The sequence below is a fragment of the Myotis myotis genome, unplaced genomic scaffold, assembly GCF_014108235.1.
Source record: "Myotis myotis isolate mMyoMyo1 unplaced genomic scaffold, mMyoMyo1.p scaffold_m19_p_12, whole genome shotgun sequence".
NCBI lineage: Eukaryota > Metazoa > Chordata > Mammalia > Chiroptera > Vespertilionidae > Myotis > Myotis myotis.
In genome coordinates, this window is record NW_023416316.1 from 36827384 (window position 1) to 36853664 (window position 26281).

At 42.4% G+C, this 26281-nt stretch overlaps 1 protein-coding gene and 1 pseudogene across 8 annotated transcripts in view; one reads left to right on the top strand and one right to left on the bottom strand.

Moving 5' to 3' along the window:
• PRUNE2 (prune homolog 2 with BCH domain) overlaps nt 1-26281 on the top strand; it is a 208117-nt gene that overhangs the window by 4903 nt on the left and 176933 nt on the right. The window lies entirely within an intron of this gene.
• Nucleotides 1471-2199, bottom strand: LOC118667663 (annotated as a pseudogene).

The following is a 26281-nucleotide window of genomic DNA, read 5'->3' on the forward strand; positions in this document are numbered from 1 at the left end:
TTTCTATGAAGCCTTTATTTGGGCAGATAGTGACATCATTTTGGGTTTGGTGTACTTCTCTGGGGAGCTCTTGTAAGCAATGGTGTCTTGGTGATGAAGGCTTCACTCTTTCCTTATATCCAGTCCTCCTTGGAGTGTTGGCTGAGCAAAAAAACAAAAAACAAAAAACAAACAAACAAAAAAAATGGCGAGGGAGGAATACCTTGGTCTGGATGGAGGTTTCAAAAGAGGAAAGAACATCCGGGGACTGGAAAGGTAAAGTGCATGGTGTTGCCTTGGTTGGTGATTCTTTTTTGAACCCTGGGGCTTATGGGAGAGTTGTGGAGTTTGGAGTCTTTGAAAAGAACCTGGGAGGGACAGGGCTGATACATTCACATGGACTTCAAATGATGGGCACCCTCTAAGTTTGTGCAGTACACAACCTACACAGTCCAACAGGGCTGCCTTGCCATGGGTCCCACAGCAGCCTGCTCAACATCTCCTGCAAAGTCCCAGATCCACTTCTGTCTGAGCCCTGTGGCTTTTGGCTTTGATTTCCAGGGAAAGTTAATCTCTCATCTTAAGAACTTTTGGGAGGTTAACTGACCCCTAGATTGCCCAGGAAAATCAGACACATGAACGTTTGATTAGAAAAACAAAGCTCATAAAAAAGCCTTGAGTTTTTAATATGAAAAATGGGATAATGATGCCTACTTTGCGGGGCTTGTTGTAAAGCCAAAATAATATACCTAAAGCCCATAGCACAGAACCTGGAACGATGGTTGCTGCTCCCCATTTGCATCCAAGTTGGTCCTTTTCTTCAATTCCTTATCTCAGTGAATAACATTATTATTCATTCAGTTTCTTCAACTTGGAATTTCCTTCTCCTCTCTCCTGCCAAGCAATGGCCAGCTAACCGGTTGGTCTCCTGCAAACCACTCTCCCACTGCTATAAGGTATGTCGCTGTGAAAGCATCTTTCACACTTCCCCCACCCCTTTCTTAAAACCTCGGTCACTTCCCATTGCTCTTAGGAGAATGAACAGACAACACTCTTAATTTGACCCTGGGCTCTGGCCCAGTCTGCTGTCCAGCTTCTGCTGGCTTCTTCTCTTGCTCCCTCGCCCCTCCCCCGGCTTAAATAACTCCTACCTCTTCTTCAGATCAAGTGCAGAAAAAGGGATGACTTTGCTGAACGATACCTCCCCCCCCCCCCCCATTTCATGTCTATAAGTCAGGTGTTTTATTGTTTGCTTGTTTTGCAATGCTTTTAGCTCACTTATCTCAGCTTGTCATTATATCTTAATTTGGCATGTTTATTTGATTGATGAAAGTATGGACCAAGACATGGTATCTCCAGGGCCTGGTACAGTGCCTGAAGCTCACTAAGTAGGGGTGTGTGTGTGTGTGTGTGTTTTGCGGGGGAAGCAATGAATCATGCCATATTATCATTAATTAAGTACAAAGACCTTCCAATCCTGTTACCTAGAGATCATTTCACTTCCTGCTCTGTTTGACAGTCTCTCTCCTCAGGAAAGAGAAATGCCTGGTTTATGGCCTTTCCATTAACAAAACTATTGGTGAGCTGAGGGGCAAAGCTATTGGCATCTTTTATCTGAACCACATCAAAAGAACCAGGATGTCCCTTTCTGTTGCTGATCACACCAATTCTTCCCAAATTAGCACCTCCCATTACCATATACGTGTTAACAGTATCAAAGTTGTTGAAATCGGTAATCTTGCCAGTCAGTTTTCAAATCAATCTGAATGGTGCCCTTCACTTGGATGAAGGGATCTGGGTAGTAGAAAGTCACCAGATGAGGGATTTATTTTGTGTCTACAAAGATCTTTCTTACTTTGCACAACGTGCACTTGGCCTCCTCAAGTGTGATACAATAAACAACGAAGCCACCCTTGGTGCCATAAATCAGAGGGAAGTGCTCTATGGTCTTGTCAATGCTGATGACGTCCATAAAACCACCAGGCTAGGCCGTATCAGTTCAGACCTCAATCTTAATGAATGGCTTCATGCAGATCTTTACTTCACTGCCTGTCAGGGCAGATTTAAGTCTGTTCCTTAGAAAAAGATGCAGGGCAAATATCCTCTCAGCTTGTGGGGATCAGTTGATAGATGAGGAACAATAACACCCATCAGTTTATCCGGCATCCAAAGCTTTGGAGTTGCTATATACTTCAGATGCTTCTTGGGACCAGGAGCCATGACTCTGCTAAGCACAAAAAGAGCAAAGTGTTTTCAGACTGAATAAAGTCATAGGGCAAAAGTCTTGCTCAAACTGGGACACATGGTAGTGGCTCAGTAAAAATGAGTAAGTGGACGAACAGATATAGACTCTTAGAGGTCTGAATCTGAAGAAGGGCTGGTGACAGTATGCAGGACCCAGGTTGGTTGAGTGGAAGGTGGTGAGAAACATTTAGATCACTTTGCACAGAGTGGGTACTTTATACTAAATGTTACTGCAAAATAACAAGGCTAGCCCTGGCCAGGTGGCTTAACTGATTTTAGTTGGTTGGAGTGTTCTCCCATATACCAAAAAGTTGCAGGTTTGATCCCCAGTTCGGGCACATACAGGAGGCAACCAATCTCTCTCTCTCTCTCTCTCTCTCTCTCTCTCTCTCTCTCTCTCTCTCTCCCTCCCTCCCTCCGTCCCTCTAAAAAAAAAAAATCAATGAAAACATACCCTCATCTGAATATTTAAAAAAAAGAAGAAGAAAAACAAAATAACAAGGCTAGCTTTTATGCAAGGCTGAATGGAATGCATATGGTCTTGAATATATTTTGGCAACAGGTCTTGTTTAGTTTAGGGTGTATCTACTCACATTTCAGAATTAGCTTTTTTAGCAATTAATATATTATGCAGATACATCAAAACAAGTGGCTGAAAGTAGACATCAATAAATCAAAAGCATATCTGTGTTATCATCCTTTATGATTGGTGAATTCCCTGGGAGCAGTAAGAACCACACATTTCTATACCTGAGCCCCGAACCCGGTAACATGAAGCAGCCTGTAGTAAAAGTTGCCAGCTCTGATAGGAAGGTTTAGGAAGAATCTCGGAGAGCACTTTTGGATTTGGAGGAACCTTAAAGATCCTGTTGTCCTCCTCACTTCTTTCCCTTCAATGCCATGTGGACTGATGGTGTGGACTCTAGGGGCCAGATGTCTGATTTCAAAGCCTGACATTGCCATTTTTACTTATTCATCAGGCAATTACTTACTCATCAGGCAACTTCACAATTTTCTGAGCCTCGGTTCCCTCATCTGTGATGTGAGAACAATAATAGCACTCCCCACCCAGGGCTGTTGCAGGTATGCATGTACTAAGATGAGAATGTGTTCTTCATCCACAATAATAAAAGCATGATAGGAGCCACTGATGACAAGAGAGCCAGAAAGCCCTGTTTAGAAACAGGGGCAATTGTTCGCTCCCTTTCCTTCAACTAAAATTTGTTGACTATCTATAAGAGTTACATTTTTGTACGTTGATACATTGATTTGAAAACTCAGTGCCCACCATGGTCTTGTGAGGTAGCCATTATTCTCCTTTTGCAGGCTCAGTGAGGTTGGCCCAAGGTTCCACAGCCACTAAAGAGCAGAGGCTTTGTCCCAAATCACCTGATTCCAGTTCCAGGACCCTTCCCCTCATCTGTAAGTACCTCTTCCCACCAGATGTCCTGGAACATTTCATTCCTTTTAAATGAAAAGTGAACAATTTGACACATTAATAGGAGGGTTGAGGGGTAAGTTCACTTGACCCAAGAGAGGTTCATTTCTCTGTTGACTATTTTATATTTAAAACCCTCAGATAACTGAGGAATCCACCAAGGTTGTGAGCACAACTTTTGGTTTTGCAGATTTCTTCATTGTTGCCACTCACTTGCTGGAGACTGGAAGGATTACTTTGATGGTTGATTGTAAGGCGGGTGAGCTCACCCCAGGTGACACAGCTAGTAAGGAGAAGGGCTGGCATTGGGGCTCAGCTCTCAGCTGTGCGGACAAGTCCTCCAGCTGAGTAATGTCCCAGAAACTGCTGGTTATACTTAAGATGCGTGTAGGAGCACAGAAAAAGGGGGAGAAAGGAAAAAGGAGAGGAGGTGGAAGGGAAGGAAAACAGGAGAAAAGAGAAGAATCAAATGATTCAGAGAGGAAGCAAGTTTGAAAAGTGGTGAGAGAGAGAGAGAAGAAAATCCTTCCAAAATCCAGGCTAGAATGAGTTGCAAGAGGCACAGTTCATGTGCCCGGAGTTCACTAATTTGGCAGCATCAGCCAACCTAAAGTCTCCTGAAAACCGGAATTAGGCAAAGGCAGCTTTCCTTCAGGCAAGTAGTGAAACATACCTTTATACTTAGTTCTGTTCTCACAGCAAAATGTCCAAACTCCATTTCTGAGCCCCTTCATGAGGTTATACCTGTAAGTCATTTAGAAAATGCTAGGAACCCAGCAAAGACTCGGGGAATGTTAGCTATAAAAATCATCGTCATTTAGTAATTTGCGCTTTGACAAGCTTGGTTTTCTCAGCTGGGGGTGATGGAAGGAGAGGCTGCCAAAGGCTGTAATTGCTGGTAACTTACAATGGAGGAATTACACAAACAAAACCAAAATCAAACAGAACCTATAATAAGCAGACCCAGGCCCTCCCTCAGTACCCTTTCATCTGTTGTGGGGTACATAAATAGTGCTAAATATCTGCATAGCTTCTGGGGACCATAATATCAGTGAGGTCAAGTCCATCACTGATGTTCACAGTAATGACCCTGAATCATCACGGAAGGAAGATCATTTAAGCTCAGTGTCCCACTTAAGGAGAAAAGTGGGGTACTCAAACAATTTCAGAAAAATTTCCAACTTAGCTAATTAAAATAGAAAAGAAATTGTCACATGGAGGGTAAGCTGTGGCTGTCTGGAAAAGTCCCTTGCATAGGAGACCTCCTTCTTGAGTGAAGCCAGCTAAGTGAAATGTCATGGTTTATAACAAGTGAGTCAGGAGTCGGGACGGACAGTGATGGGGCTGAAGTTGTAAGCCTGATCGGGAAGGTATAGGTAGGCCTGAGGCAGGTACAGGACATGAGAAACCCTACTCCCCACCCCCATCCTAAGTTCACGGCTAAACCTGGTTCCGGACTCTACAGCAGAGCTGCAGGAGGGCCCAGGGGCCTGTAAAATAAGGTCCCTAAGAACAGCCTGAGGGCTGATGGACTTTCACTTATTTGAAAGGTTTTTATGGAAGGGTTCCCATTCATAAGAACCATTTCAAAGGACTTATATGCATGCATATAAGCATCACCAATGGACACAAGACACTGCGGGGGAGGGTAAGGGCATGTGTGGCGGGGGGGGGGGGGGGGGTAAGGGAGGCCGGGGGATGGTGAATGGGGGAAAAAAGGAGACATATGTACTACTATTTGTAATACTTTAAACAAGAAAATAATTTTTTTTAAAAAAGAACCATTTTCTTCAGGTGAAAAAACAGGACTTCTGGGATGAGTGATTTTTTTTTTCTTTAAAAGAAAAGTCCAATTGTTTTGCTGTGAACCTTTATCTAACAATTAATTAAAGGGTACAAAAGAGATATGTGCATGCCTGCCTCTTGCTCTCCAAAATGGAAAAGAAGGAAGAGCTGAGGCAGAGGTGTATCCTGCATGTAGAAACAGCGTTACATTCTTCAAACACACATTCTCTAGCAAGTGGTCAGTGGTGCTGGCCAGACGGCACCTGGCTCTGGGAAGACAGAAGTGTCACAGCAGGTGGACAGATCAGCTGCTGTCGGCCGTGGGTAAATCTGAGAGGACACATGCCCAGCTGCTCCCCTGGGAGACAGTGTCCCAGGGCCCCTCTCCAGGGAGGCAAGGGGGCTGGCCTTTACCCTCCCATCCCGCATTCTCTGCTTCCCCCCACCCCCCTCTCGGCCCTGAGCAGCCCAGTTTGCTTTGCAAGCAGCATTCCCTGGCTGAGCTACCAGGGAGGATTCTTTCACCCTTTGGCGGCTACAATATAAACAGACTCCCAGAGGCACAGCCTGTTGGAGGGCTGGATTATTTCAGGGCAAGGTGAGCAGTATTCCAACTAATTCTTGTGGATTAATACAAGCCTACCCTTTGACTCAGGTTTCCGTGTTTTATGTTTTGAGTGTTTATCAAGATCATTGGGAGAAATTTTTGTTTGTTTGATTTTAGGTTGTGGACAAATGGAAAGGCTGGTGTTAGGAAATGTATAAAGGTCACAGAAAAGGTGACTAGGCGGGAGAATTTTATCCTCTAGCTGCATATTCCCTCTATTTGTTCATCGTGCATTTGTTTTGTAAGACCCTAACGTAAAGCCATGCGTGAATCCAAGTAATTTCAGTGGCTCCGTTACTGTGTCCTGGCCACTTGGCCGATACCCTTGGCCTGTGGCCTGAAGTGCCATCATCCTTGGCTCCAGTCTCCAGAAAAACTGACATAAACTCATGGAGTTGGATGCAGGTCACAATGCCACTCCAGAATGGGCTTTTAAAATATTTTGAAAAATTCATTAGCTCTCCAAAGCATTAGGACAGCCTGAGCCTTATGGAGGGAAAAAATGTGTTGCTCACTCCTGTGGCACCATTTCATGCCCAAATAGCCTGCTGACCAAGCATGACATCGCTGTAGAAACCAGCTCACACTCAGAGAGCTTCCTGAGCTAGCATTCATGTAGTCTGCTTTGAAGAATATCACAAACAGTGAGCCGGGCTGGTTACTACTGGCTCCTGGGTTGGACTTTGGCCATCGGCGAGGTTTGTATCTAGCCACCCTGATCACTCCGTCACACTAGACTCACGCTGACCTGTCACTTCAGAGAGAAGTGTGGGCAATAGGCATAGTATAACAACTAAAAGCTTTAGTCGTTTATTAGTGAGTTCTTGCTGTGAAACTGTTAGTTATCGTAATCACAGACCTAATGTGGGAACTATTGTGGAAGGATGAACTTCAACTGAAACAGATGGCTTTAGACTTTGTGCATTTTCACCTCCTGGTATTATGTTTTAGGCTTCATTGATTTATAATAGAATAAATAAACATTAAAGCAAATTTGGGAAATAAAGGAAGGCTGAAAAATGAACTGTGGATAATAGAAAAAGTAAAAATTACCCACTTTCATTGAAGCATGACTCTTGGCAATATCTCTTAGTCTTTCTTTCCTGTGCATAGGATTAAAATAGGATATTTATATATTTTGGCATCTTGATTTTTATTGTACTTAACATTATTTATTAAATATTTCTTTGTTATTACATAGTATTCCAAATCAGCATCTTAAATAATAAAAAAGATATTCTGTGGATAAACATGTTGATTATCTCTCCTTTTTGATATTGTTAATTGCATTAAAAAGTTGTTGTGCCTAAAACATTTTATCCTGTTTAAGATTGTGTCCTCAAAATAGCTTTTCAAATATTGGAGCAAAAGATATAAATATTCTCAAGTTTCTTGATAAATCTGTCCAACTGGATGAAATCCACCAAATTTCAAGACTCAGAGAAGTTCAGGAAGGTTAACTTGTCCCACAGAACACTGTGACCGAGCCAAGCATAATTTTCAGATCTCTTGGCACCTAGATCTATGCCCCTGACCAGTTGGCGAGGTTGCACAGAATAGTGGGGAGAGCGCTATGCTAATTTTTAAAATATGGATCTGAGCAAATAACCGAAGCTGCCTTGCTGCTAAATTAAGGCGAACACAATACAGCCTGGGCTCTGCCAAGTACAGCTGTTCTTTGAGATCATGCAGTGGAATCTGACTCGAAAGGCCACTTCCTCTTTTTCTTTTCACTTCCGCTCTCAATTATTTCAAAAGGATTGAGCCTTATGGAGCAGTCAAGCCAGTTGCTGTTGTACTTGGTGTGGTCATTCAAGTGCCATGGTATTGTACTTCATAACTGCTTCTACCTATGCAATCTCATGTGATCAACCTTGGATAAGGACATGTTTCATATTTACATCACAGACGAGAGAACAAGGTCAGCGAGGGGACATGCAGCCTCGCCCAAGGACATGCAGCTAGTAAATGGCAAAGTGGCTGTAGAATGTCTTCTGGGTGTCAAGCCCTTTATTGCCAATAGGATCTGTAAGAACAAAACTTGGCCCCCACTTTCAAAAAGTAGTTTGAAAGTTTCATTGAGATTTTGGTTGGTTTGGATTCATCTTCATAAAAGAAAACGGCCAAGTGAAAATACAGGGCACTTTTCCAAGAGGAAAATATCCGATGGTGAAACAAATGCATACTGTAGCTGTGTTACAGGAAAGCAAGGCCACAGAGCTTTGGAGTTTTGTGTGATGAACTCGAACATTTCGCAAGCGTGAGATGAATGGATGTGTGTTTGGTGGAAACATGCTGAGCTCCACAGGCGCTGGGGACCAAGTGTCAGCTGTGACGGGAAGGGGCTCCTGAGAGGCTGGTCTCTGGAGGGCCTGTGGGCTTCATCCCGCACACCTGTAATGGAGGCAACAGGTGATGGGATGTCACTTACGTTGACTTCAGTTGAGAGTTTTATGTAATGGGGGGACGGAAGTTTAATTGCCTGTAATATCAGCTCTTTCCTTGCTATGGAGGAGGTGTAATTCTGTGAAAATCTCTCTCTCTCTCTCTCTCTCTCTCTCTCTCTCTCTCTCTCTCTCTCTCTCTCTCTCCCTCTCCCTCTCCCTCTCTCCTTCTACTGACCCCATCCTCACTATTCTTCATTTGGATCATATTCATTAACTGGCTCAAACCCTGTATGCAACCCATATTTATGCAATAGGGAGTAATTTCTGTTTAGTGCCATTTAATGTAGTGTACACTGAGTTCTTCTCCTTCAAAACACTACGAAACATACTTTTCTGGGCCAATATTTCTTATAACCATGGCCAGACAGAGGCCACACGATGGCTAAATTCAATACCCACAAAGATGAAGATGCACCAGACACATTGGCCTATGCATAGAGGTGCTGGGTTGCCTGTGTTTTCCAATCTATTTAAGAGTTTGATGAATTCATGCTGATGAAAAAAGTGAAACATCCACACATAATTGAAAGGAGATTTAGAGAGATGGAGCTCAAGGCTAGTCTGGGCTTGAAATTCTGTATTAATAACAATTTCAGGTTTATAGGACATCAGTTATTCTGAAAACCTAATATAATTTTTAAGAGAAATTTATTATCTACAGGATGGTTTGTGTACGGTATGGTAATTCCTTTCTAGATGTCGTGTTGGGAAGCTTTAATATATGCCGAGGGAAATATATTTGGGGTGATATTTCTGGTAAGTGTTGGGGTGGGAGTGGAACTGACTGAGAGACGTAGCTGAGTAGTTGTTAAATCCTGCACATCTGTCAATAACTAGCATGCTGTGGGGCAGGAAGTTCTGGAAGGAAACCCTGTGGACCACAACCCTCGCTATCCAACTCCTCCCTGGATACACTTCTGCTTTTTTAAAGACTTAGAGCAGAGAACATGGGGAGCCAGATAGAAGCATTCAGGTTAAGCGAGTGTCTTGCCATGACCAATATCCCTTGTTGGGTCTTCTCTCTTCCCTAATTTCCCCATAACATCTTAATCCTGTTTCTTACCCCTGGCACTCAACCCTCAGCAAAACATGCTCTTGGCAAGAAAGCAAGGTAGTAGAATACCTATCAGTATTTACTCTGCGGTTTACACGGCAGTCCTTGGAGATGGGCGCTGGTATGCCTGGTATATAGCACACAATGTCTAGTATGCTATCTATACCCGAGAGTCTTCCCTTCCATTTCAGCATTCCTCAGGGGTGTGAGACAGCTACTTCAGGAGGAGTGGTCACTGTAGCAGGGCTTCCTAAGCTCATGTGCATGGAGGCCAGATTCTGGCTCAGTGCAGTTTGAGGTGGGACCTGGGATGCTGCGCTTCTAACACACTCTCAGGAGCTGCCAGCCCCCAGACCACAGTTTGCATAGTGAGAGTCTAGGGCAGTGGTTCTCAACCTTCTGGCCCTTTAAATACAGTTCCTCAAGTTGTGACCCCCAACCATAAAATTATTTTTGTTTCTACTTCATAACTGTAATTTTTCTACTGTTATGAATCGTAATGTAAATATCTGATATGCAGGATGGTCTTAGGCGACCCCTGTGAAAGGGTCGTTTGACCCCCAAAGGAGTCGCGACCCACAGGCTGAGAACCGCTGGTCTAGAGCTTTGATTTGCTGAGAGACAGGCCACTGTTCATGGCCCCTTTAAAATATTCCTTAGACTTGGAAGGGGGCTACCCCCTGCTGAAATGGACTGTTTTTCCAGAGGAGGTGTTGCCCTGCTTGCTTTCTTGCAGCCTCGCAGTGCAATCACGCTTCGTGGAGATGCCCAATGAGATGGTGCTGCTGTCTCCCGGGGTGTTAAAAATCTAATGCCAAGGAAGAGATCTTTAGTGCTTATATTTCAGGTGAGAGAAGAATTAGATTGATGACTCTCTCTGCAATCATGCCGCAAGGAGAGTCATCAATCTAATTCCTCAGAAGGCAGGCCCTGTACATAATACCTGCTTCTACTATGTGTTGCTGTTAAAATTATGCTATCCCTTATGCTTTGCCAGTACAAAACATGGGACCACACATTTGTTAATGAGCTTTGGGTGGAGGGGGCGTGGGACAGGAGAAGTGAAGGAAGTGGCAGGGTCTTAGGAAATGCAGGCTCATAACAGAACCCCTGGGATTGTCCCAGGAGAGGGACTAGCTGTAGGAAACAAAATGTTTGCATCAAACTGTTTTGTTTTTCTCTTGAAACAAAACCATTCACAGTTTTCCTCGTCACTCTTTGGTCTCCTTCTTTATCTAAATCATTTTAAAATTTTCTTCTCATTTTGGGATATGGCCTTTCTGGCAGTCCTTTGCTTTCCGTTTCTTTGTTCCCTCCCTGTTGTTAGTGGTGCTTGTTTATATGTGAGCTTTTGTTGTGGACGGTGTTCCTTTATTATTTATGCCTTTCCTTTGTGGATGGCTTTTGTTTAGTCACCCTGCTTCTCTGGTGTGCTCTTTACTCACACTCTATTTCCCACAGCCCCTTTGCCCTTTCCAACTCCTTTTCCCTTAACACGGACTTCTATTTCTATTAGGAGGATCCCAGATGGGCTTCAGGACCTAATGTAGTTGGGAGATGATAAGCAAACAGCTTTGAGTTTTTAGGAATCATTTTAGATATTGCTTTATATCAATTGGCTTTCACTAGATTATGTCCTGGTAGCAAAAATCTCCAATGTCAGTGGCTTTCAACAGCAAAGGGACGTTCTCGCTCCTGTTACATGGAGCTGTGGCTCCAGGTGCCCACTGCATTCTGGATGCAGCTAAAGAAGCTGCAGTTGCACGGGACAGGCCGCACTCGGGCAGAAGAAAAGGAAGCTGATAGGGTTCCCTGATGGCTCTTAGAACTGGAAAAAGCCACTTCCAGTCGTATTGCATCAGCCAAAGCAAGTCACATGGCCAAGCCCGTGGAGTAGGAAGTACACTCCTCCAAGAGGCATGTGCTGCAGTTACATGGCATTGCACAGGGAGGTACTGTGATCCTTCTATAGGAAGGGGGTTAGTGATTAGGAACAACGTTGCAGTGGAGTATATGCTCTAAAGCTGGAATTTATCCTGTCAGGTGGACACTGGACAGACCACACTTCCATTCTACTAGTGGTCATATTCACCAAATAAAAGCTTTGAATAAGAAATCTGACTTAACTTGGCAGTTTTTAATATTATTAATCAGTGAAAACCTCCACTAGCTATTTCATCATCTCTCATGCCTTCAGATGAGGCTTGGACGGTGTTTCTTTGGCACATTTGGGAAACTTTAGGCTGCATCTGTTTCCTAAGTTAGGGCTGTGGGAAAGCTGGGTCAACTTTTTTAGATCACTAGGGAAGCATTTATGGAATAAGACTGCCTGGGAAAATCCTTTCAGTGCTCTGTGCCTTTGTTTCTTCATATATAAACTTGGAATAACAATAGATCCCCCTTATAAGAGGTCTTGAGGATTAAATTAGATATAGATGCAAAACTCTTAAAACTGTGTTTGATTCATAATAAAAATATTTTGTTTTGTTTCCATGACAATGATGGTGATGACTTCTACCAGTTGGGAATTTGAACCCCTGAAAAACATATTAGGTATTCCAATACCATCAATTTTAGAGCTGATAGTCAGTCAGATTTATGTTTTCAAGTTTAAGGTGTACTTTAAATAAAACTAAATCAAAATTAATACAGAAAAGTAGGGGCTTTAATTCCTCTTAGCAAAATTAATCTGTAGGTTGAGTGTTCATGCCCGCCAGTCATTGTGCGAAGTGAAAGTTTTAAAAGTTGTTGCATAAAGTTCTTGTTTCATCTGGTGACTACAGTGCATTTGGGGCATGTGTGAGTTGGGACAGCTGCATGGTTTGCTGGGGAATTCTGGAAGGGCAGAGAGGAGAGGCACGGGACTCTATCCAGAAGCCAGTGGCTTGACCCTAGGGGACTCGTCCTGGGGGAAATGAGTAGAAATATGCAGGTCAGTGCTCTGTGGAGGGTTTACTAGGGAACAGAATGAGGCTTCTGGCCTGGATGGCTGACTTTGTCCCATCAACTCAGCCTGAGCAGCCCCAAGGTAAAAGGAAAGGAGCCAAGGTCATGGAATCAGAATGTCAAGTTAGTGACTTCTCAACTGTATAACCATTTCTTAACCTTTTTGGACCTTGGTTTACTCATAAATGTGATATTACTTAATGTTTATTCAGCTATGGCCATGTACCAGAGTATCTTATATAATAAAAGGCTAATATGCAAATTGTCCCCTTGGGAGTTCAACCAGCTGGGAGTTCGACGGACCCGAGAGTTTGACCGCTCGCTATGATGTGCGCTGAACACCAGGGGGCAGCGTGGAATGAAGGAAGGTACTGGCCAGCAGCCAGGGGAAGGAAGGCCCCCGCCGGCCCTGATCGCCGACCAGCCCTAAGAACCCTATCCCTATACAAATTTTGTGCACTGGGCCTGTAGTTATATATATTCTTTAAGTATTTGCTAAATACTTTTATTTTCACAGTAATTCTATTTGGTAGATATGGTAGATATGATTATATCCATTTTTCAGGTAGAGAATCTGAGGTGGAGAGAGATGAGTAATTTGCTTGCGCTAACACAGACAGGAAGGGGTGGACCTAGGTTTTCAACCCCAGCAGTCTAGCTCCCAAGGCTACGCTCTTATCCACCATGCTGTGCTGTCTCTTGATAAAGTCAACACTTAATCAGGGTTGCTGCTCTGAAGATTAAATCTGTCCATCTCTTCTAAATCCTAGTCCTCTACCTGTCACGTAATAAATAGGTGCTCAATAAACATTGACGGTTATTTCCTATCTTCTCCTTTCTTTGCTTTCAGCTGTCCTGGGAAACATCAGGGGACCAGGATTAGTGGGGTACTAGGAATGGGATGGGAGATCTTCAGCCCTAATTTTCCCTGGGCAAGGCATCACATACTTTTTACCTTGTCTTTGAAGTCCTACTTCTGTCTCATTTACTGCCTGAAGCTTTTTCCACTGTTCTGGCCTTTACTACACCAAGCTGAAGGGTGTGATATCATCTTGTAAAGCAAGCTCTAAATTAAAAAGAATGATGGCTCAGTGTGCTGTTCTTCCCAGCACACCAGCATATCCACATGTGGCCTTTACAGAGCTGCTGCCATGAAGAAACATGTGGCAAACCTCTTCAATGATTGCTTCTTTCATCTGTCTTCTCCCACTGGGACTCTGGTTCCATATTGTCCTTGTGACTAGTGCATGTTTTAGAGGCAGCATTCTGTCTTGGAAAAAGAAATGGCTACAGAGAAAAATGAGATCTGGATGCCAGTGCTTTCCTGTCTATAGGAGCCGTGCGACCTCGGCAAGTTGGTGATCCTTTCTGGGCTTCAGTTTATGCAATTGCAAAATGAAGACGTGGAGTTAGTTCAGCTGTTACAAACCAGGGGCTCTAGTATTTTGAGATCTCCCAAGACAGGGATCCATTTTAATATTTCCAAACTAATACTGCTGTTAAATGGTAGATTAAAACTTTCAAAACATGGAGAAAGAAATTTGAAGGGCTCTCTAGTGCTGAGAGATTGGGGTACAAGAATCAGTTCTTTATTTTTCTTACAGTACCTTCCACATGGTAGGACAAATTATTCACATCTTCAAGCCTCAGTCTTCTCTTCTGTATAGTGAGGATAATTTAGACCCTATTTCAGGAAGTTCAGAGAGTCACTGTGAAAATTAAATGAGATAATGCATATGGAACATGTAGCCAATGGCACTCAATACATTGTGACTATTTTCCTAGTTCTTCAATGTGGGTTCAGAATTACCCAAGGGGGATATTCTGGATTAAACAAGTCCTCACTAGGTTATGCCATAAATGTCCTTAACTCTAGGGCGGTGGACCTGGAGTTCTTTGGGGTTTCGATAACCCAAGGATGGAATAGTTACTGCCTGCTTTCTTAGGAACTATAACCCAAGTGTATTTTGTGCAAACCTTTCAGCTGGATATGCCATCAATTGGTAACATGTGGACCCAGGCAAAAATAAGTGAATAGGGAGAGGAGAGGAAAAGGGCGAGGGAAATATATGGAGACCAACATTCTTAAAACAGAGAGCAGCATTCTGGTTACATGCTCTTCATAGCATACACACTCAGTGATAATTGCTACCATTTAACCAGGGCTGACTATGTGCCTGGCACTGTGCTAACAAATTTGCATGCACTATCTCTTTTAACTTTTGTAGCCACTCTATAACCTCTTCTATCTATTGGCAAAGGAGGTCACAGGCCAGTCCATGTTCAGAGGGTGGAGAGATGAGTCCCCCTCTCTGATGAGAGGAGCGGCTAAGTTTCAGTGTAAGCGCATGGATAAGGAAAGGGACCATTTTTGTAATCAGTTTGCAATAGTCAGAAGATCATGTATTTCCCTGGGGTAACGTCTGTGCCCAAGAAACAGGGAGTCAGGTGGTAAGTGCCTCTTAGCAGCTTGAGTCCCTCTTATTTCAGAGAATTTAAGAGACAATAAAACTGAAATGTGGTCCAATTGTTTGATATGCTCAGGAGCCATATTGCAACTATTTGGGGAATTTTGCCTTTTCTGAATTCACTTGGGTTCTCGTTCAAAACAATCCCCAAGCTAAGTATGTCACTGATCTGTTATCTCAAAGCTCTGCCAAGTGCTACATGGCTAGTGTGGTAACCAAAGCTGTAAATACTTCTACCAGTCTTTTCAAGGGAGAGAGAAAGGGTAATGAATGACAACTTCTAAAAGCAAGCAAGGCCACAACTTACCAAATGATGAAAAGGGTTGGTCAGGACTGAACAGTATTATCCAAAAGGTGAGATGTTTTGTATTATAGGAAGATGATATAATATGAATTCTTGGATGGCTGGATGTGGTTCATGAAATTTTTTCTATATGTAAGCTTTTCATATTTAATAGTAAAAATATGGTTTTCTTTTGAAATATATGCTTATATTAAAAAGTGAGTCAATTAAAATGTAAGCAAACGGGGTAATCTGTGGGTAGGGCAAACATCTTGAAGGTGGTATGTGAATGATTCCTAGCAAATGGAGCCACATGTACAAAAGCTTAGAGACAACCCCTCATTCAAAGTGAGAAAAGTAAGCCCAAAAGAAGAAGTTGCTGAACTTAACATATCTGAGAAAGACCAGATCTGGGCTCTGACCCAGGCCACTGTCTCACATCCCCCCCACCCCAACTATACTAAATTACTCATTCCTTTTATTTTACTTATAAAAAATTTTACTATAAAACAAGAGTAATTCCTTATAATTCAGATTGCTTTTGGGTTAAGAGGTGGGAGTTAATCATGACAGGTAGTTAGACTTTTATAATTTTGGAAGAGAGCTTGTGAAATGCTCTAATCCCAATGGTACCTGTCACAGAATCTATTAAAGCCAGAGGAATGAATACTCTGTCTGCTTCAGCTTTTAGAGATGGTAAAGGGGAAAAGTTCTCATAAACTACTTGATAATCTTAGTCCTCAGAAAACATTTTTACTGTGCACAATCTAGCTTTTGTAAAGTAGGAGCGGGGGTGTCTACCCTCCATCTCTTAGGAAATAGCAGTGTTGCTGTAGGGATTCAGAACTCTCTGGGTACGGGTCACTTCTGGTCCTAAGTAACTTTTCTTTGTGCAGCTAAGAGGTCCACTCAACTGTGGATGATAAAAACCAAGCCAAGGGGGCAGTTGCTTCTTCATAAGAATATTGTGGTTCATCTTCTTGCACAGGACACCCTCCCTGCCTCCAAAGAATTCCCCCTTCAAATCTTTTATGTGTCCCGGTGCTTTAAAAGTAGAGACGGCTCAACTGCCCTTCCTTTTCCTTCTCCTCCTCTCCCTCAGAATTTAAAGAGAAAATTTGGTTCTCTAACCAGTGGCCCTGTCCTCAGGTCAGCCTGCATCTTTGTGCTCAGAGTCACCAATGCCTTGCATCTCCCGTGGCCTCAAGGACTGGCTGACCTTTCTGTTGCAGAGCACAGTTTCTGAGAAATCAGCAGGCCCTGCAGCGCCTTGCTTATGCGGCTATTGATCCTAACCCTGCCCTTGCTAAACAGCTTGATCAGCCCCAGAATCTGTCAATAACAACAACACTGCTGAACCCACACTTCCTGCTAAGTCCAGATCCCACTAAGGGCCACAGGATATCTTTACTCTGTACCTAAGTAGATTTTCTTTTCTGTCTTGAGCAAGTGTATCCCCTAGGTCTGTGGTCGGCAAACTGCGGCTCGCAAGCCACATGCGGCTCTTTGGCCCCTTGAGTGTGGCTCTTCCTAAGCCTTAGGAGCACCCTAATTAAGTTAATAACAATGTACCTACCTATATAGTTTAAGTTTAAAAAATTTGGCTCTCAAAAGAAATTTCAATTATAAGTTGTACTGTTGATATTTGGCTCCGTTGACTAATGAGTTTGCCGACCACTGCCCTAGGTAGATACTCTTTACAAGTTTCAGTGGCTAAAAGGGATATTTTAAGAGATAACAGTTGCCTGTCCCTGAAAAATTGTGCATTATTTGTAACCCAGAGAAAAATTTCCTTCTTCAGGTAGTAGATTACTCATCTGATCACATTTGGTTACTACACTCAAATGTCTCCATATTTTTAAGCATTAATCAAACAAACTCAGGAAAAAGACAACAGCCAAGGAAGATCACCTCCGGGCTGTATGATTAGAGGGATTTTTAAAAGGTCACCCCAAAGTCTTGAGTACAGCATGCCTGGAATTCCACCACTAGAAAGCCATTCCTTTGGTTATTTTTACATGAAACATGCAGAGGTCTTCTTAAAACATAAACTCCCCTGGGATCCTTCGTTCACACCCATATTCTTTTGTTGTTTACCTGTTCTAGAACATTAAAACTGATGATCTAGCTAGCACGTTAGTGATTATCTGGTTAAACCTCCTTCTGTTAGAGCTGAAGAATCTGAAGCTGAGAAGACAGGAGTGTCTAGAGTGGGGTCTCCCAGCTAGTTAGTAATACAGCCTCCTGCCTCTTTATATGCCAGCTTTATGTATCCTATGGCATCCTGAGGAGACATCTTTCTTTTAAATGTGTCAGCCTGCATTAAATTATGTGCCTAAAAATATTTCATGTAATGAAGTTTGATTAGTGTTTCTCTAGAGTCACTGCGGTTCTAGAGAAACAGTCAGGCATTGGGGGTAATTATATATAAAACTCCCTCTTGGGTTTAAGTCACTTCCAAGATCCAATGGTTACTTTAAAACTAGTGCATAAAGTGATATGTTTGGGTAGCAGTGATATTAGAAGCATTAGAATGATTGGCAGGCACTTTTTTAATTTCACTAAGAATGGCGGGATGATGTCAAGCCTTACCCCCACCCACCATCACCAAGTGTAATGGGTATGCCGGGGTATCACAGAAAGAGGGTATAAATTGAAGGAAGGAGAGTGACATTTCTCTGTGATTCACCTCAATCATATCCAAAGAGATTTTGAGTTCTGAGTGTTAATTGTATATATATATATTTTTAAATATATTTTATTGATTTTTTTTTATAGAGAGGAAGGGAGAGGGATAGAGAGTTAGAAACATCGATGAGAGAGAAACATCGATCAGCTGCCTCCTGCACACCCCCTACTGGGGATGTGCCCGCAACCAAGGTACATGCCCTTGACCAGAATTGAACCGGGGACCCTTGAATCCGTTGGCTGACGCTCGATTAGGGCTCATTATATATTTTTACTTCCATTAAATCATTAAAATACTTTTGCTTCTAAAACCCAAGACTGCTTCTTTGGTTCCTCTTGAGATGGGTTTCTCATGGGAAATAGCAGTTTCCAGTTTCTATTATCGATATGTCATAGAGCCATGCTTCCTAGATTACGATGTGCATCACATTCCCTGGGGAGTTTGCCAAAAACATAGGCACCTGGGCCCCCTTCAGTTCTGCCAGTCAGAATGTGGCAGCATGGCACGGGGCTATGTGTTTTTAAAAGCTCTTTATGCTCCTGTATCCGCTTTGTGATCTTGACGTTCTTCTGTCTGAGGCACATGTCAGAAGGATGTAGGAAAAGACACTTAGCAGTGCTATGGCCTAAGCGTCGGGAGCGCCTCTCTGCCCCAGCGTCTCAGTCATTCATTTATAAACATGTACCGAGCACCTGTTTACTGTGTGCACAGAATGTTGCTAGGTTTGGGGCTTACGCGAGTGACTCAAACACAAGTCCTGCCCTGAAGGTGCTCAGAGTTTAGGACAAGTAGCTCTGATGACGTCTATTTACAATTCAGAAATCGCTGGTACTGGAGAGGGTGGGTGGTCAGGAGAGGGTTCACAGAGAAAGGGATGTTTGCACAGTTTTGAAAGAAGGGTCACCCTTCTCCAGGCAGATGAGGGAGAAGGGAATACGAGGGGGGAGAGGGGGAATAGCCAATGCCAAGGCTTGGAGATTGAGATGTGTGGGAGTTTACAACACTCCAGGTCCTTCTCTGGGCTGAAACACACGGAAAGGTGTGTAGGAGGAGGAAAGTCTGGACAAATGGGTGCATTGGCATGAGAAGTATCTATTAGGAACAACAACCCAGACAATTACAGTGGGGTTATTGACAAGAAGATTGATTGATTGCATGTGGAATTGGTGTTTAAGTTGGTTACTGGAATTTTGGTGTTAATTTCTTATTAATTCATGGAGTCCCCATGCACTAACTTCCTCCTCAGCCCCTCTCTCTGATCTTACCTTGTGATGGTTAAAATACTCTTTCAGCTGCGGGCCCTTTCTGCTTCTTTCCCTAATCTCATCTTTATTATTTCTCGCATGATCTGTATCTGAGGCATTGCTTGAGCCTGCAGTCCCTATGATGTCTAAACCATCTTATTAGAATGTGTCTGGTTCCTTTAAATGTTAATTTTAAATTAAGCAGTAATGCCCAAGCTCCAGTGAGGAGATGGAAAATGTTGACTGTCTTTTACCAGTCAGACTAGCCTTGGAATGTAACTCAGATTTATTTTAAAGTTGTCATTTCCTGTCAATGTCAGAAAAATGTCATAAAGCTCTGTCTAGATTTTTAACTCATGGCTGCCAGAGTTCATCTTGATCATTGCTTGTTTTGCATTAGCTGCACCAGTAACAATCAAAACGAGGCCCTAGTTCAAGCATTATTACTCTTCCCAATGTGCTTTTGCATGCACTTTGAAAATGTGGTTTTTTTAAACCAGGAATCCTGTGAATTTTGTAGAATGTTGTTGTTGTTTTCCCCAGTGCAATAGGTGAGCAAGCTGAGACCCAGTCTGATGAACAGTTTGCTGTAGTGATTATATTTTTTATGTTTAATAGGACTCGTATTTCATGTGATTCTGGTGACAGCAGTCTCTCCTTGCATTTAATACTCGAAATGATGCCATGACCAAAGCAGAACTCTAAATGCTGGTGTGGGCTTTAGTATTCATAATTAAGATCGCCTTTATTTGCACTACTAATTCAGGATCACACCTCCCTAATAGATGTACTGAGCAAGCACCGCGGTGACAAGATAAGTTGCCCTGTTTTGTTCCATATGTCTGTGTTCTAACTATTCCACAGTTTTAATTGGTTCCCTGCAGAATAACACTTACAAGCATATGGTATGGAAAACGCTGACTGCTTTTGTTATCACGTATTTTAGTATTGGTGGTGGCCCTGGTTCACTTAGCCTTTAAACGTGATTAGGAGGTGATTTAATGCACGTGATGGTGTACTTTTTCTTCACCTGCCTACTGAGTGTTAAATGCCATTAACATAGTGCATCCGGTTGCTCGTTCACATTCGGGAAGAAAACTAATTCACAAAAGCTTTCACCGTGGGCCTGTGCTGCAAGATGCTGCCTCCCTCCTCGTCTCGTGTGCTGTTGGTTTGCAGAGGCACCGGGAGGCTGCCTACAATCACGCTTCCAAGGAGGATGCGTTGTTTGGAGCCTGAGAGAGCCAAGAGAGCTCTCTGGCCCCTTGTTTGGGAGATTTCCCAGCGATCCCTTGAAAAGGGATTACAGATGTGAAATTAGACTCATGGATGGAAGGGGGACCAGCTGTATTTTGGATATTAGGACTACTTTGGGACTTGGGCAGTTTCCTGAGTGGAGTGAAGCTGAATTATTAATTTTTCTGAGATTTCTTATGAGGCTTTCTTCTTTTTTAAACCTTTGTATTGTGGGAAATTTCGAACACCTACAAACGTGGAAAAAATTGCAAAATGACTCTTCAGTAGACCTATGACTTAGTGTATTCCGAGGGCTGCCAAAACAAAGTACCAAAACATGAGTGGCTTGCCCGGCCGGCATGGCTCAATGGTTGAATATCAACCTATGAACCAGGAGCTCACAGTTCGATTCCTGGTCAGGGCACATGCCTGGGTTGTGGGCTTGATCCCCAGTGGCAGGCATGTAGGAGGCAGCCAATCAATGAGTCTCTCTCATCATTGATGTTTCTATTTCCCTCTCCCTCTCCTTCCTCTCTGAAGTCAATAAAAATATATTTTAAAAATTATTTTTTAAATGAGTGGCTTAAACACAGAGTTTATTGTCTCACAGTTCTGGAGCTCAAAGTCTGAGATCTAAGTGTTCACAGGGCCATGCTCCCTCTGCAGGCACTGGGGAAGGTCTGTTCCAGGCCTCTAGTAGCTTCTGGTAGACTGAGATGTTCTTTGGTTTATAGATGGCCTTCTCTTGGTGTTTTCACCTGGTCTTCCCTCTGTATGTACCTGTGTCCAGATTTCCCCTAAGGACACAGTCATATTGGATCAGGGCCCACCTGATGATCTCATCCCAACTGAACGAATTACATCTTCAACAAACCCATTTCCAAATATAAGGTCACATTCTGAGGCACTGGGAGTAAGAATTCCAACATATGAGTTTTGAGGACCACATTCAACCCATAATACTTATCTTCAGTAATCATCACTGTTTTGCCAATGTTTCATCCATTTCCATACCATACATATACATTCTTGTTTCCTGGGGTATTTGAAAGCAAATCACAGACATCATGCCATTTCACTGGTAAATTCTTCAGTATGCATTTCTGGCTAATAAGGAGTGTGTGTGTGTGTGTGTGTGTGTGTGTGTGTGTGTGTGTGTGTGTTTCCCATCACCAACATGCTCAATGGTTGTTTTTAAATATATTTTTGTTGTTGTTGATATTATTACATATATCTCCCGTTTCCCCTCTTCCCCCCTCCTTCCTCCCAGCCACTACCCACTCCTCCAGGTCTTCACTACCCTATTGCCCCCGTCCGTAGGCTATGCATATAAGTATATAAGTTTTTTGGTTTATCTCTTCTTGTCCCCCCCAACCCCACATCGAGGTATGTCAGTCTGTTCCATGTGCTCAATGGCTTTTAATTTAAGGAGAAGCATGGAAAGAACAGCAGAGACTCCTGCTACTTCTCAGCCTGGGACCTAGAAGAAAGTCGCCTCCTCGGAGAAGCTTCCTGACACTTTAGGGCAGCTAGTACCCCTGTCCTCTGTCCCCACATTGTTTTTCAGTGACCTGTAGCACACGGATAATCACACTGCATTTGTAGCAGGCGCAGTAGAAATGAAAACAGACTGGTTTTTGTGTCTCACTGTCCTCTCCCCTCCCCCATTCTCTAAAAGGAGAGACTTTCCTAAAAGCTCGCCTTAGGGCAAGGAGCTCAGGGAGGGGGAGTTGAGGGAAAGGTTTGAAATGTGCTCCAAGGAGGCCTTGATGGTGGAACTGGCTGGTGCTTCACTCTGGGGCGGGGGGTGGGGGTGGGGTTGCTGGAAGTGAGGGTCCGTCCTCCAAAGTATAACTCTTCCAGTTGGCAAGGACTCAGGTCAGTGTGCCATGCTGTCCATTGTTGCTAGGTGGGGGGCAAGCAATGGACATGTTCTCAATAGTATGCAGTTGTCTGTGCTAATCTGTATGTTTATTATTTTTGTTTTCTACAATGGTATTACCTATAGTGTAAATTTTTTTCAAATTATCATAGTAATCCATAGTTGCCGCATTGGCCCCACAATAATCAAGAGTTGACCATAATTATATTTGAAACATATAAAATGACCGAGGACGTAGAGTGAAGTAGGACTGAGCAGAGCCTTGGAGGCACAGGGTTACCAGAAACTCTACACTGCACGCAGGAAAGCGGTCAAATGATCCCAGTCCTGGACAGTTACCTCAGGAAGTATCTCTGGACCAGATTTCTTAATTTGGGGAAGATAAAGGATCTATCGACCAGGATCCTTAGAGTTGTGTGAAATGATCAGAGAAACCGCATGATCTGTGGCAACAATTCCACAGTTGCTTTGGAGTCACCATTCACTTTGTATAGGTGTGAATGACCCTGCTTAGGGCACAGCCTGTGGAATGTGAGTGGCGCCCCCTGGAGTACTCAGCCATCACTGTTGTTAACTGGTTGCTGCCACTTGGGTTTCTCTCTCTAGTTAGCTGGGATTTGATGACCAAGCAAGTGAGAGGAGAGGACCACTAACCCATCTGAAGGTCCCACACTCTCTCTCTCTCTCATTTTTTTTCTTGTGCCCAAACCCACACTTTAATACCAGCACCCTCTTACCACCACACCCGGAAGCTTAACCATCAAGGATTTTTTTTTTTCCATCTTCTCCCTCCTTTCCACTCTGAGCAACTACATATCTCAAGATGTGAGTGAATTAAAAAGTCACTTCTCTCTCTCTCTCTCTCTCTCTCTCTCTCTCTCTCTCTCACACTCACACACACACAATGTTGGGGAGTCTTATTCTCTATTTTTCTTTGGATGAAAATTTATATTAAATGTAATCCAAGGGCTTGTAGTTGCTACAGGCTTTTGAAACAGAAACAAACCACCAACAACAAAAAACTTGGGAGGGTAGCAGAGGGCAGACTTTGATCTGTTTGTGAAGATAAATGAGACTTTTTTTTAATCAGTTCAAAATCACTGCTAAAATACTATTACCCCTTTGGGTCTTCAAAGTGTAGGTTTACTTCTCTGTTGTTCCCTGAGTAATTGACAAGTATTTCTAATAATACTGTTTGTGTCTATGTTGGTACCTGCAAAGGCTTTGCATCTTACTTAGGCATTATGTCATAAGGTAGAAGTCATTAGTCATACGGTAGGTTACTAAGAGTTCCAAATATTTGGAATTTTCAGAGTAGGCACCATAGTATTAAGAAATCAATATGTAATATTCTGGGTGTTTGGAATTCTAGGCTTCTACTAAGGAAATTACTCAAAAAGAACACTCTCTTAAGGAAAATAAAATGGTAAGAAAATTTGAATCTTTAATTAAAAGCTTTACGTTATTCATCACTGAACATAGCCACAAGCCCAACATGAACAAAGATTTATTTCACAAGATGAGTGCAAATATTTTAAAGCTGATGTCATCCATTTTACAGCTGTTTATTATGGTGAAAGATTTTGGTGGTCTGATGCATTTTTATTATGTTTTGTTACGATTGCCCTAATATTTTTAAACCTTTCTTATTTGTTGATCTTTAGATAGGTATTTTTAATTGACAATCCAATATAACACCTATTTAAAAATTAAAATAACAGAATATTCCTTTATTGTAACAGCTTTTTTTAATGTGACGGATTTATTCAAAACAGCAAAGCAGAAAATTTTGTGTGTTTTGTATTAAAGGTCTTTTCAATAACCTATTTAGTTGATTATGCATCTTAAAATGACAAAATTTTCCATATTGAGGGGCTATGTTTGGAGACTCCTAGCAATTCTCTCAGAGGAGAGCAGGCAAAGGGGAAATGTCTGGGGAATTGAAAACAGGTTATTTACTACTTAGACCATAAAATCATATTATCCCAAGTTGGAAGCGTCTGATGCTTAGAAGACCTGAAGCCCTTCATTGGGAAAGCTTGTCCTTATCGGAGGGTGGTACTCATTTCATGTTAAGATGTTTAGGCTTTTAAAATATCAGTGGAATATACAGAATTTCTATTTGTACACATTTCTCTATCTTCATCTATATATTCTGTGCCATAAGGCATGTATTTTAATAACATTTATTTAATAACTAACTACTGTGTGCCAAATATTGTTTAGTTTGAAAGAGTTCCCTATTTTATAAAATATTTTGAAAGAGAGAGAGAGGTCACCTAAAAGGTGAGGGTGCTTCTGTCACAGAAAAACACACAGTGTAATAAATAATGGCATCATTAAAAACTGTCATCTTTGCAAAGTACAGTAATTGCTCTGCATATCCCTTGCACATTTCCCCATGAACCTGCATAAGTGCGCCTTGCTGGAAACGCACCTTCTCCAGCTTCCAGCCGCTTTTCTGTTCATTACTGTCATGTCTGAGCGGGTTTCAGACATGCCAGGTGTGTGGTGTCACCTACCTGACGTCCGCTCCAAATACTGACATTCACACGCGTGAGTATTAAAGCAATAGATCTTCCTTATGACAACAAAAAGCTGACTGCAGAAAAGCAAACGCTTCTGGGAAAAGTCTTCCGAGCACATCTGGGCTCGTTCCTGGGAGGAGAAAACCTGACTAATTAGCCCCGGCCCTTCCAATCTGAGCGAGGAGAAATAATTACAGCATCGGGAGCAACCTGTGCTTTGGAAGGCCACAGGTTCAGAGGACCTGATCCGAGACAAGGCTCACATTGGAAGTTCCCGGAGCTTAGTATAGAGTGGCAGGAGACTTTTTTTTTCCCTCTTGTCCATAAAGACAGATTAAAGAAAAATTAAAATATTTATGAATCACAGATTTTCCAATAGAAATACATATGTTTAAATTAAAAAAGTAAATTCCTACAACTTACAGTAACTTGAAAGAACCGAAAAATAGCAAGAAAAAAATTACGTGTATTATTAAAATGTTTATCTTCTGAGAAATTTGAGAAGTAGTAATGCAAGCCCAGCTTTCTAGTCTTGCTCTTTTTCTCTCTTAAGTGATATTATATTTTGAAGCGTGGTGGGTGGGGTATTGTCCACCCCTGGGCAGAAGTTCTTTGTCCCGGAGATGCTGCTGTGAGAGGCTCAAGCGGGGAGTGTGTACATGACCCATATGGGTGGGCTTTCATCTTATAGGGTTCCTTTGGCCCATATCAATCCACAGTGTAGCTACTGGGTAAAGAGGGTGACTAAACTATTTTAAAAAATAAAATCCTACATAAGTGTTAATAGCAATATCTCTTCCTCTTTATTCCTAGATATATCTCATTCAAGAGGTTGTTCATATTGATAGACACAATAAATTGGACCAGATCTTGAGAGTGTTATGCAGACATCTAAGCAACCCACCAGCACGTGTCTGAACAAAGATGAACACCTTGTTTTTCAGAAGGTTCTATGTTCTTAGTAGAAGGCCTTGAAACTGTGTTAAGAAGGATAGACAAAGACAGGTAAATCGAAACATTTCAAAGGCCATTATATCTTTTATGCCTTTAGATCTTTTACTCCCAGTTCTTTATAGAAGTTGCTATAAAAGTTTTACAGAAACATTTAGTGCATGTCACATAGGTACAGAGAGTCATCCTCAGTGTTCCCATGATTTACTTACTGATAAGAAACAGTTTATAAAGAAACCCCCATCTCTACCCACCTCTGTTCAGAATGCGTTTCTTCTTTCCGTAGATGGGGAAAGTGAAAAAAGGGGAAGCAGGTCTGAGTGCTTTAGTGAATCAAGCTAAATTTATTCAGCTCAAATCAGATTAACATCACAATTTGGGGCTATTTCTCCACCTTTCATAAATTGCTCTTGACTTACTGCAGCCAGGATAAACGTTTAGACACATGCACACAAGAACATAGGAGTAACGTTAGGCTGCAGACAGGAAGAGGGGAAAGA